This window comes from Corvus moneduloides, chromosome Z (genome assembly GCF_009650955.1).
Source record: "Corvus moneduloides isolate bCorMon1 chromosome Z, bCorMon1.pri, whole genome shotgun sequence".
Lineage (NCBI taxonomy): Eukaryota > Metazoa > Chordata > Aves > Passeriformes > Corvidae > Corvus > Corvus moneduloides.
In genome coordinates, this window is record NC_045511.1 from 42,251,519 (window position 1) to 42,264,075 (window position 12,557).

The following is a 12,557-nucleotide window of genomic DNA, read 5'->3' on the forward strand; positions in this document are numbered from 1 at the left end:
TTCCCCTATACTTGTGGTTACAATGTTGTATTCATAAAGCCCAGAACTGGAAACTTATTATTAAATACACATTGAAACTTCCTTATCAAGTTTTTATCAAGTTCTCAAAGACCTTTTTTTCTAAAATGGCTACTTGAGTGCTTCTATAGCTTTCTGGGGATCCATAGTTCCACTTAACTTAGGGCCACAGATAGCTGGGCTGTGAAAAGACTGCTATGACAGTTTAGAAACTGCCATTTTTTTTCCTCTGCCAAGCAAGATCGAGGAGTTTGACAGATATAGCAAAAACAACACTTAAAATGGAAGAGTTTTCAACTATCAACTTCAGGAGCTGAGCAAGTATCCTTTATTCTGAATCTTCAGAAAACTCATAAAAAACACATACTGAATTTCCACTGGAGAGATACTGTAAGGCAGTATTACACAGCTAAGAAATGAAGTTTTTTTCTGGGCTTAGGAGGAAGACTCGCCCTAATTGCATTGAAATTGTTTTGTGGCTTACAAGACTTTCCTTATGTTAGTGCTCTGTATCAGAAATCCCTTCTTGATGTGTTGGGGCAATCACAGTTCCTAACTCTGAAACAGTACTATTTTCACAAGCCTTCTTCATGAATGTGACTTTTAAAGAACACAGCCAAGATGCCAAACTTTAAAATTGTAATGAGTACTTTGCTGACTCATTTAACAAAACCATAAGGCTTTTATACGCCCCTGTGTCCTCAAAGTATGAAAACTGGTATTTCCAATGCCTGCAACACCCTCAGAACAAACTTCGCAGCCACATAAAAAAGGCTATTGGTATAAAACTAAATATAAAGGCATGTCTGGACCAGAAATCTGATGCATATTTATTGTAGTTGCACTGTCACCCACAGCAACTCCTGTAGGAGCAGACAGAATGTCCACATTCTAAGATTTTAGTGTTTTCACTGAAGGTCTCAAAAAGCACCCTACCCCACCCCAACTCATTCCAGCAGGTCCACATCCTTCCTGTGCTGAGAGCAGCTCTGCAGATGGGGTCTCAGCTGAGCAGGGCAGAGGAGTAGAATCCCCATGCCCCTGCTGCCCACTCTGGGGGATCAGCCCAATGTATGTTTTGCTTTTTGGGCTGCAAAAATAAATAATTTGTCTTATCTCTATAAATAGAGTTGGTTTGCCAGCCTGAATCCTGTGAGGCTCAACAACACCTGTGTGATCCTTTAGACATAAATGGCTGACCAGCCCTGGGGATGGGGTTAGATCTCCTCTCTGAGAAGGACTTCAGAAAGCCTGGAGGTCCTTTTTGCCACTCCTGACATTGCTGGTGGGTCTTTTGATGCTGGTAACACCAAGGTTGTGGCTTCGACTGCTGTATGGGCCATTCACTTAAGAGCTGGACTCTGACAATGCTTCTGGGTCCCTTCCAACGCAGAATTCTGTGGTTTCTGTGAAACCTTGTCTGAAGCTCCCACCCTGCCTGCCTCAGGCCGCTGGCTCAGTGGCAGCAGCACAGCGCTTGCAGCAAGCATCCTGGTTTTTGCTGCTTCCTTGGGCTGCTCAAGATCAAGGCAGTCTGAGATACCAGGCAAGAAGCGGTAGGAGCAACGTCCACCTCCAGGGGCTGAAGAGCTGTGATGAACAGAGGTGAGATGAGTCCCTGTGTCTGCAGAGACCCCCCCTCCCCCCCCCAGCTGCTCCCAGCCCTCGCTCCCCACTCACTGCTGAAGCCTGGAGCCAGCTTCTCCTCACCCGGGCCCCTCAGGTGCTGCATGGCCATCCCTGGGCACAGAACTCCATCACGTTCCCCAGCCCTGCCCTCACCCCTCAGGCAGACTGACCCCAGCAACCACCAGCAACCCCGGTATGACACTGGGTGAGGTGGCCTGTGGCAGTGTAAGTGGCTTCAACCACTTTGGTTTTGGATGAAGACACCGACACCAGGCTGTGGTGGTCAAGCACCCAAGTTTAAAGCAGCTCACTCCTAGTTAAGCTGAGAGCCCACAGTCTCCCATTTCAGTAATCTACATGTTTTCCCAAGATTGGTTCATGCTTTCCGCTCCCTGTTTTATGAATAAGATCATGTTTATTCATTTCCCTATGTATAAGTTCTAGAAAGTTCCTTGGTACTCGACACACCATTGGTTCCTTCCCTAAGACCCGCCTACATATTGTCCCTATTGGTTTCCTCACTGTTAACCCCGCCTACTTGCCCTTGTCCCATTGGCTGGGATCCCTTTCCCCGCCTATTCCGTGCCTAGTATAAAATCCCTGGACTCTGTAAAAATTTTGGCTCTTTGTCCCTGTTTGCTTCACGGAGCAAACCTATGTGGAAACCATAGAGAGTCCCCTCTCTGTTTCTTTTTTGCCTTTGCCTACGTGCCTTCGTTCCAGCAACAGGAAGATAGCTCCCTCGAGTGAGGAGCTCTACCCCTTCCTTTTTGTGTGTCTTGGCAGGGAGTGCCACCTTCCAGAGGGATTGTAGCTTTGACCTCCAGGCTTCTTATTGTTGGTACGCGAGGGGTAGACTCCCTTCAGCTGGCTCCCAGCAAAAAAAAAGCCTCAGTGGCTGCCAAGCCCAGCTGTGAGGGACGGAGGGGCAGGGTGTAATCAGCTCTCTAGCCAATTAAATTTAATTGGATTTTTATTAACAAGTGTAAGCTATAGACAGTAAGATACCATAGTTAGTGAACTGCTGAGCTACAAAACAAAGGAAGCACCGCTGGGTACTCAGCCAAGAGTCAAACATGGCCAGAGGCGCACCCCTTATGCCAGGGAGATACTTTTTATACTCCGGAGCTAAGCATAGTTCCTCCCATTGTAATAAATGAATTTGTTTCGGGGCGTTGATTGTTAGTGTTCAAATGAGAAGAAAAAGAGGGGAGTTGATAGTTAAATAGATTAACGTGTTAATTGAGGATACTGTGAAACTGTACAGGTGTAATATCGAAGCGTGAACACTAGGTGGGGATGTAATTGAGGATGTGATGATGTGATAGATTAGAGGATTACCTCATGGAGGTGATGTCAACGTCTTGGACTGCTACTGGATAAAGAATCATCCAATTATTCAATGCCCTCGGGAAATGATTGGACAAAAATGCATCTTGATAAAGACCAATAGAAGCCCTAGAAATGAGCCAGTCAGAGGAAGGATCCAAAACCCACCAATTGTGAACTGACAGAGGGTGTAAGAACTGTCTTGAGACTTTATCCCAGGTCCTCCTGTGGAACTTGGTGTCCGAGGGAGTACCCAGTGGGTCACTGTTCTTTTTTGTGTGTTGTTTGACTCTGGCTTGTCATGTGGAGCCTGGGCTTATCCTGGGTTCCCGCTCTCAGTTGTTGATAAAGAAACGAGTTGACTTTTTTTTCCAAAAAGTCTCTGCCTTGTTTACAACAACGTGACCCCGCCTCCGTACGGTATTCAGATTGGCTGGTCCTCGTCTAGGGATCTTCTTCGCTGGTGTGCAATTGTCCAATGGGGTCTTCTGTCTTCTCCCCTTATGTTCATGTGGTCACCACCCGCGCCCCTCCTTCGCCTCATGCCCAGAAACTTCTATGACCAGTTTTCAACCATAAATACAAATTTTACACAAAGACATTTGTCAACTTATACAACTAATTACTTCACATAACACATTAATCTCGATACAATGACTCATTAACCCACTAACACACTAATGCACAATTAATAAACTCATTAACATACGAAAGCCAATTCTCTACTTCTGTTTATAACAACACCCTCTTTTTCTTTTTTCATTAGACCATTTGGCTTTCGTATCCATTTTTGATTTTACTTATTAGTTCATGCCTTTCATATATAAACTTGGCCTCTTGACAAATATCTGTGGTGGTCTATTTTCCTTTCAGTATCATCATCCTCTTTGTTCTACTGGCTTTGGAGGTTTTGAAGTCGTCCAACTCAACAATCATCTGCGTTCCTTGAACTACACTAACAATAACCTTAATAAAACATGGGACTAGACAGGGGAGAAACAGTAAAATTGTCACTGAACATATCAGAAAGAAACCCTAATTTCTTCCACCAACCCGCCCCCAACAAGTTGTCCCACCAATTTGGTCTAAGAGTGGACTCCCATCTCTGTACTGGAACATGGGTGATTGTTCTGAGGTTCTGTGCAATATCCAAAACTGCCTTCCCAGTATCATTGATCTGGATACAACAGTCCAAGGTATTAAATTTACTGCAGACTCCTCTTTCCTTGGCTAATAAATAGTAGAGGGCAGTCGGGTTTTGATATATGGCTGCCCTGGCCTGTCTCTGTTGGTGCGTTATTAGCTCCAGGGTGGAGGCAGTTTGGTTAGCTACTATTTTGAGAGCTGCTTGGAGTCTAATGATATGGTTTAACAGATAGATCCGGCTCTGATAAACCCAGCTTCCATCCTGCACCCATGTTGTCGGTCCATAAGTCTTAATAATCCTCTTGGGAGGCCATTTCTCATTTCCCCATCTTTGAGATTTCCCCAGCATACTTCTTTTGTCTCACCATAAGGGGTCATATAGAGGTATTCCTAAATTACCCCCCTCTCATTCTGGTAACAGAAAGAGTCCAGGTTGTATTACTCCCAAAGTACAGCTGCCTCTCCAACTCGGGAGCAGCGTGGGATAGGCTTTCTGGTGACATATCCAGAATCATCCCTTGGGAGCTTCCCAAAATCCAGTTTCTCGGCTTTTCAGTTTCCTCCAGAATTTGGATACTTCAGGGATCTCAGAGAAGGGGTTTTTCTCTAGTTCATAGCATTGATACAAGTTTTCCCTTGGATTTCTGACAGACTTTTTTCGTTTGCGGTACCATTTTGCCCAATATATCTCTGGTTCACTGGGCACCGACCAGGTCCCATTGGTTACTAAATATCTTTTATGTGAAGTACTTCTAACTTCATCTTTAAACTTTTTCCCACTCGTTGGAGACACTTCTCCCCGATTACAGGTGCACTCAATACCCAAATTCCAGTTTTGAGTCTTTTCTCGTGGTTGTCTCGGTCCCTGTCCCATCTCAAAAGTTTGACTGGACCTAAACTATTTCCTCACCAGGGCCACATTTTGGTCATGAGTGTTCCCCCACAAACACAACAATTAGTTACATTAAGCTCCTTACTCATCTTTTCTACCAGGTCCACAAACAAATTTTTACCCGGCTCTGGTATTATCAGATTATCTGAGACTGGTCTGGGACTGGTAGTTGGTTTTTCCTGTATCACAACCTGTTCTCTTATATCGGGGGGATACATCCTATTTTCAATAATCCCCTCTCCCAGATTTCGCTCAAAACAGACCCACCTTTCTCTGTCTGGACACTCACCTCCGGATCGTTCATACGTACCCAAGTTTTCAGCTAACCAATATGTTCTCCCATTATCCTCAAAAGTTTTCAGCTTAGAGGAACCAAAAGAGGCCGGGTCCAGATACATGTGGCTCCAGATGAGAGCCGCCTGGACATCTCCCAAGTAGGCAAGTTGATAGCGCTTACTACAGGAGTCTGCACTGACTCCATATGGGAGGCCCAACACAAGACAAAGGAGTAACGTAAGAGGTCCGGTGTAGTGTGCACCTCCACCCTCCATACCTGTAAGGTTGCTTCTTACAGTGGGGTTGTTCCTTGTGGCAGATGCACCACTATCTGGTCTTGCCCTCTTTCTGTTCTTATTGCTGTTGTCTTTGATCCTTCCTGCTGAGATCACACTCTCTCCAACCCTCCACGGTCTCAAACTGAGCTCTCGAAACCTGGACCAGCTAACTTATGGGAGGGTTAATATCCTTAGTACTGTCAGGAGGTGAGGATGCAGAAAGTCAGATAGATATCCCCAAAAGCCAGGTGTTATTCTTCAACTGGTCTTACAAGCCTGTGTATCTGAGTCTGAATTGTCCATACAACCAGTTCTTTTCCGCCTCAGGGTCACCTTTGTCTCACCCGGTGTGGAGGTCACAGGCCAGTCTTCATGTGGCCGTACAGGTCCCTTCACATGGCTGGCATGAGTCCATCCTCTTTCCTCAGTCTTAACAGCCGCTTCTGTGGTCAGCAAGACCTGAAATGGACGTTCCCAACGTGGAGTTAGAGATTTCTCCTTCCAGCTCTTAACTAACACCCAATCCCCAGGGTTGATACTATGAATTTTGAAATCTAAGGGAGTTGTTTGGGGAAACAAACCCTGGGACCTCAAGTTCTCTAAATTTATTGCAATAGTATTTAGATATTTGTTTGCACTGGCCTGTCCTCCCTCATGTGTGGCAGCTTCATATTGGGTAACCAGGAAGGGTAACCCAAACATCATCTCACATGGAGATACACCCAGATCGGTCCTAGGCTGTGTCCGGACCCTCAACAGGGCTAGTGGCAGGCACTTTATCCAGGACATTTGCGTCTTGAGCATTAATTTGGTCAATGTTCTCTTTAACGTTTGGTTTATCCGCTCTACCCTTCCTGAGCTTTGTGGGTGCCAGGGAGTATGTAGCTTCCATTCAATTCCCAAAATTTGGATCAAATTTTGCAATACTTTTGAAGTGAAATGTGTCTCATGGTCTGAATCAATTTGATTAATTATTCCATATCTGGGGATAATGCATTCCAGAAGGATTTTACCCACCTCATTGGCTGTGGCCTTAGTGGTTGGAATGGCCTCCACCCAATGGGTAAAATGATCCACCCTCACTAGCAAGTACTTCCACCTCTGAATCTAAGGCATTTCAGTGAAGTCTATTTGCATGCTTTGGAATGGTCTGGTGGCTAAAGTCAAGCCCCAGTTATGGTCTTCCTCATTGTTTTCTTGTTTGCTTTTTGACAGATCATACATCTCTCTGTTACTTTCTTAGCCAATCCATATACTCCCACACACCCATAAAATCTCAGAAATGGGTCACACAAAGCTTCGGCATCCCAATGAGTTTTCCCGTGCATGTTCTCCGATATTCTCCTAGTCAAGATTTTGTTCAGTAACTGTCTACATCCAGAAGTTCCCATCTCCCATTCTTGTCTTTCTTCCCTCCTATTCTTATCAGTTCTCTTTCTTCTGCTTCCCCAAATACCAGGATTTCCACTCTTTTTTCCCTTTCATGCATGACTGTCACTGCTCTTGCACTACCCTTTTTTGCAGCTTCTTTAGCTTCCCTATCTGTCAAGTTATTTCCTTTCATTTAGAAAGTCATCCCCCGCTGGTGCCCTTTCACATGCACTACTGCATTCTCCTCCAGTTTCTTTAAAGCCTCTAAGACTTCTAATATGAGTCCCTCCTGTATCAGACCTGTTCCTTTTGAATTCAGTAATCCTCTTTCCTCCCAACTTTTCCCGAATGTGTGTACTACCCCATAAGCACATCTAGAGTCAGTATAGATGGTCCCTTTCTTCTTATCTAAGTATTCTAAGTGCCTCTTCAAGGCATACAATTCACAGCATTGGGCAGACCAACTAGGCAGTAGCTTGCCCTTCTCGATTACTTCCATACTATTCCCATCCACAGTTGCGTATCCTGAACACCTTTTTCCCTGTACACACTGGGAGGAACCATCTATAAAAATATTCTCTCCTTCCCCAAGTGGTTGGTCTGTCAAATCCTCCCTCACCTTGGTCTGATATTTCACAATCTCCAGACAATCATGGCCTAAATTCTCTTGTGGCTCGCCATACAAAAACTGAGCTGGACTACAGCTCTTGTCCGTCAGTAACGTGAGATGATCGGAGTGCGTCAGCACCATTTCATATCTCAACATGCGGGATTCTGTGAGCCATTGGGGGGCCCTTCAACTCAACGCACTCCTCACATCATGAGGTGTGTGCACTCTTAGTCTTCCGCCAAAAGTCCGTTTGATACTTTGTTCTACTAGGACTGATGTCCCTGCCACCACATGGATGCATGTCGGCCAACCCCTAGTGGCTGGGTCCAATAACTTCAACAGAAATGCTGCCAGCTTCCTAACTCCTCCCCACTCCTGAGTTAGAACACTGTGAGCAATGCCACTTTCCACACTGACATATAAGTCAAAGGGTTTGTTCAAAGATGGTAAACTCAAGGCTGGTGCCAAAGCTAATTTGGATTTTAATTCGTTCAGTCTTTCAGTGTCCTGCTTTGTCCAGATCAGTGGTTCTTCCTCTATTAACTTCTCATATAAAAATTTCACTGCATGAGTGTAACTTTCCACCCATATCCTACAGTATCTCACCAGTCCTAACAACTTCCTAACTTCCCGTTTGGTCCTTGGGGGAGGAATAGAGAGAATACCCTTTACTCGCTCTGGGCTCAACCATCGGCTTCCCTGCCCCATCACAAGCCCTAAATATCTTACCTCCCTCTCAACAAACTGAAGTTTCTTCTTTAATACCCTTAGTCCATTCTCTCCAAGAAAGTTCAACAATGCAGTGGTAACTTCCCGGACATGGTCTTCCTTCTCCCCTGATACTGATAAGTCATCAACGTATTGTGTTCATCAGTATTCTGGGTAAGATGGAGAAGGATTGCAACAATTCCTCCAGAGCTTGTCCGGAAAGTGTAGGAGACTCAGTGTACCCTTGGGGGAGTCGAGTCCACCACAGTTGCTGTCTTCTCCCTTAGTCTATGTCCTCCCACTCAATAGTGGGATGTAGATAGTAGATGTCTCTACTCTCTTTTGCTAAAGGGAAAGCCTGAAAGGTGTCATTGAGATCCATAATGCTATACCATTGATGGCTTGGGGAGATCCTACTCAGGAGAGTGTATGGGTTAGGTACCACCAGGTACTGGGCTAAGGCACGTTTATTAACCTCTTGCAGGTCCTGAACCAATCTAAAAGTCCCATCAGGTTTTTTAATAGATACGACTGGGATGTTACGAAGAGACTTACAAGGTTCTAGTATCCTGTCTTTGAGAAGCTCCACTATAATATGGTGTAGCCTCCTCCTCCCTTCTACCGAAATTGGATATTGCTTCACCCTAATTGGAGGATATTCTTCCCTGATGGTGATCCTTACAGGTGGGATGTCCGTTTTTCCCTGGTTCCCAGGCTTAGCCCAAACCTTTTCATTTATCTGAAGTTCATCTTGTTTTCACAGGTGCAGCATTTGAGCCACCATCTTCCGTTCTTCTGGGATCACTCCTGTGTTTAGCTGGATCTGTAAGTCCCTTCCCAACAAATTACATCCTGCCCCTGGTATTAATAAAACATCCCCTATTCCCACTCTAGAATTTCCTTTGATCATTACCAGTTTGATGACCAAAGCCATGAAATACTCTCCATTTGCTCCCACCACCTCTATTATTTCCCCACTAATTTTGGTGTTCTGCTTACACAAGTACACTCCGCCCCCATATCCACTAAGAACTCAAATTCTTCCTCCTGGGGTCTTAGTTGTAAGTTTACCAAGGGCTCACTGGGATAACAATTTCCCATGAGGTAGAGCCCCTGACACCCCTAATCCTCAGGATTCTCGGATTGAGTCTCTTTATAGATTTTCATGGTTTTGGCATATTGCCAACAATCCCTCTTGAAATGTCCCTCCTGTCCACAATAGAAACAGATACCTCCCCTCTGGTTTTCTAGTTTGGGCCGTTTAGAAACTTTACCCCCTCCTTTTCTTTTTTGTTTGAGAGTCTGCCTCTGCGAGAACTGATTTTCACGAGTCATGGCTACCATTATTTTCACTTCAGGTTTCATCTTTTCCTCATCCCTCCTAACATATATCTTTTGGGCCTCTCTCAGTAACCTGTTCAAACCTTTCTCCTGCCTGTCTTCGATCTTCTCCAGCTTTTTACAAATGTCTGGTCACGCATGTGTTACAAAATGGATCTTTAATAAGGCTTGTCCAGCAAAGCCGTCAGGGTTCATCCCGGAGTATTGCACCATGTTACAGTGGAGTCGTCCTAACTATTCGGTGGGTGTTTCATCTTTCTCTTGTTGGGTCAAAGGCCAGCTTCAAAGATTCATTTGATACTGCTTCCTCGGGGTCCAGCTTCTTTGATTCCTTTTGTAAATAAATTTCAGTAGTCACTCATATCCCTTCTTTCTCTTTCATCATTTGGGTTCCACTGAGGGGAGGCTATCAGCATTTTGTTCTCTTCCAGAGGGCCTTGGTGATTTTCCCTTTCCCAGATTCACATCCTGGCCACTCTTATCATTTGCCATTCTTCAGGCAAAACCAGAATTTGCATAATGGAATTGAGCTCTTCCCAAGTATAGACGTTGGGCCCTAAAAATTGATCAAACTGTTCTGCCAACCCTACTGGGTCCTCCAAGAGTCCCTTTATTTCCTTCTTAAATCCCCTCACCTCCATGGAGGTTAGAGGAGCATTCACATAACCCATCCCTCCGTTGACTCCCCGCATTGGAACTTCCCGTAAGGGAACCATGCTGACTCCCTGATTACTCCTGTCTCCCTTTCCATTCCTAGGTTTGAGGGCCTTTCTTCCCCACGTGTTAAAGTATGGTCCCTCACTATTGGGACAAGGGTTTAGCAATTCGAGGGGTTTACACTCAGGATTCAGCTCGGTGATGGAGGAAGTGGGAGAAGGACACTGAGCACAATCTGCGAGGCTGGTAGGAATAGGTGCAGCAGAAGGAGAGGCTGGCATCATAGGTGTAGGAGCCACAGGGACATTTATATCCCCTGGAGTAGGTGTATATAGGGGAGGTATTACGTCGAGAGGATCCCATTGCTTTTCTTTCCTTTGGTTTTCTACATTCCTTCCGGTTGTCTCTGATATTTTTAGTATTGTTGTTCTAGTCTCCTCCAGCCAACAGGCTGCATACTCACATTCCTCCAGATTTATGGGTTCTTTCATGTTTACAAAGGCTTTTAAAGCCTGGCAAATCCATCTCTTAGTAGACCCATATCTAGGCCAATATACACTGTCATGCCTCATTTCTCTTTTAGTCCACTCCAACATACAATATTGAATCATCTTGGTTTTGTCTTTTTCCTTTGTGTGGGGGTCCATATTCCAATTAGCTAACATGGTTCCCAAAGGACTGTCCAGAGGGACGTCTACAGTGTCCCTTTTACTCCTCCTTTCCCTTCGATTCAATTTGCTTCTTCTTAATCCCATCCCTTCCTGTACTTTGCCGGTGTCTTAGTCCTCTTATGCTCTTAGGAAGTACCTTCATCCCACAGAGAGAGACGTTCCACCCTCATGAAACAAAATGGCGTTCGCCTGGATGGTGTCCTCTATGGGATCACACCAAAAGAAAAGAAAGAAAGAAAAGAGACTGGACGACGCACAACCCACAGGCAACGCCTATTCCCACAACCATTATCGAACGACTGGCTAACACTGGGCAAGCTCCGGACTAGGGATTTAGATGTCCACCCAGATGAACCTGGACTCTGGACAACATCTTCTTTCACCAGTGTTGCTTATGCTCTCATTATCACATAAGCACCAAAGAACTCCCCTGGCAAAAACTGAACAAAGTTGTGGTGGCCAGTGAACCTAAGTTACAAGGGACAGAGAATTCTCAGTAAGACAAGTCACCTAGTACCAAAAGAACCACTTTAGGTTAGGTTGACCAGAAAGGCTTCTCCCAGAATGCATTGTTTTGTTATGTTAATCTACCCCAGTTTGGCTTCCCTGGTTGGCTGTCAGCCTCTACCCCTTGTCACTCCCCCAGAGCTCCCCCATTGGTCCCGTTCCCTAATCCTGCCTTTTCCCTGGCCCCGGGAAAAACCCTGAGCTCACCATTGTTCTAGTCTTTGCCCCTGAATCTTCAGCAGTGTAGAAGCAATAAATGGTCCTGCTGGAATTTATGCAAAGGCGCTTCCCATCTCTTTGAGACCAACGTTTGTGCATGCATACATATGTGTGAGCCACAGAGCCGGACAGAGACAGTAATACATAGTAGTGTTCTTGTCACCACAGATCAAGAGACCGAGCCAGACCCCCCTGTACCCCGGGAAACCCAGACAATACCCCAATTTGCCACCACCCTCACCACCGCTAACCAAAACACAAACCAAAAATCCCACACCCACCAGAAATAATGCCTCCTTAAACAACACAATATCTTTACTGACACACTTCCTTCACACACAATCCAGTGGCCACCACTCACTTTCAAATCACAACGCTCATATTATAGTCACACATCCAATCCCACCCATGTGCCAGTCTTAAATTAATTCTCTCTCATTCACTCCACCAAAAGAACCCCACAACAAAAGAACTCTTTATTTCACCCAGAACCCCTTTCAAATACCATATTTGAATTTTCGACCTCCCAAGTCTCCCTGAACACCCCTGTCCGCAAGACTCAAGGGACCCGGGAACCTTTTTCCCCGGCCTATGGTTCCCTGGGGGACTGTAGCAGAGAAACCTGCTCCCTTCCCCAGTTAAACTCAGACACTTCAAATCTTAAGTTCCTTCTCAGGAACCCCTGAACCAACGGCTGTCTGGAGCCTGGGATGCCTCAGTCAGCCCAAGCCCAGAACCACCCTGGTGCCCTCCTGGGTTTTTGGGTCTAGGATCCCTTCTTAGTTTTCTCCTTCCCCGGGGGCTTCACACAAATTATCACTGAAACTTGAATATTCTTCCTTCTCTTTGAGCCTAGCTCCGCCCCACTCTGGACATCTTAGTTGCTACTTTCCCCAATCCATCCT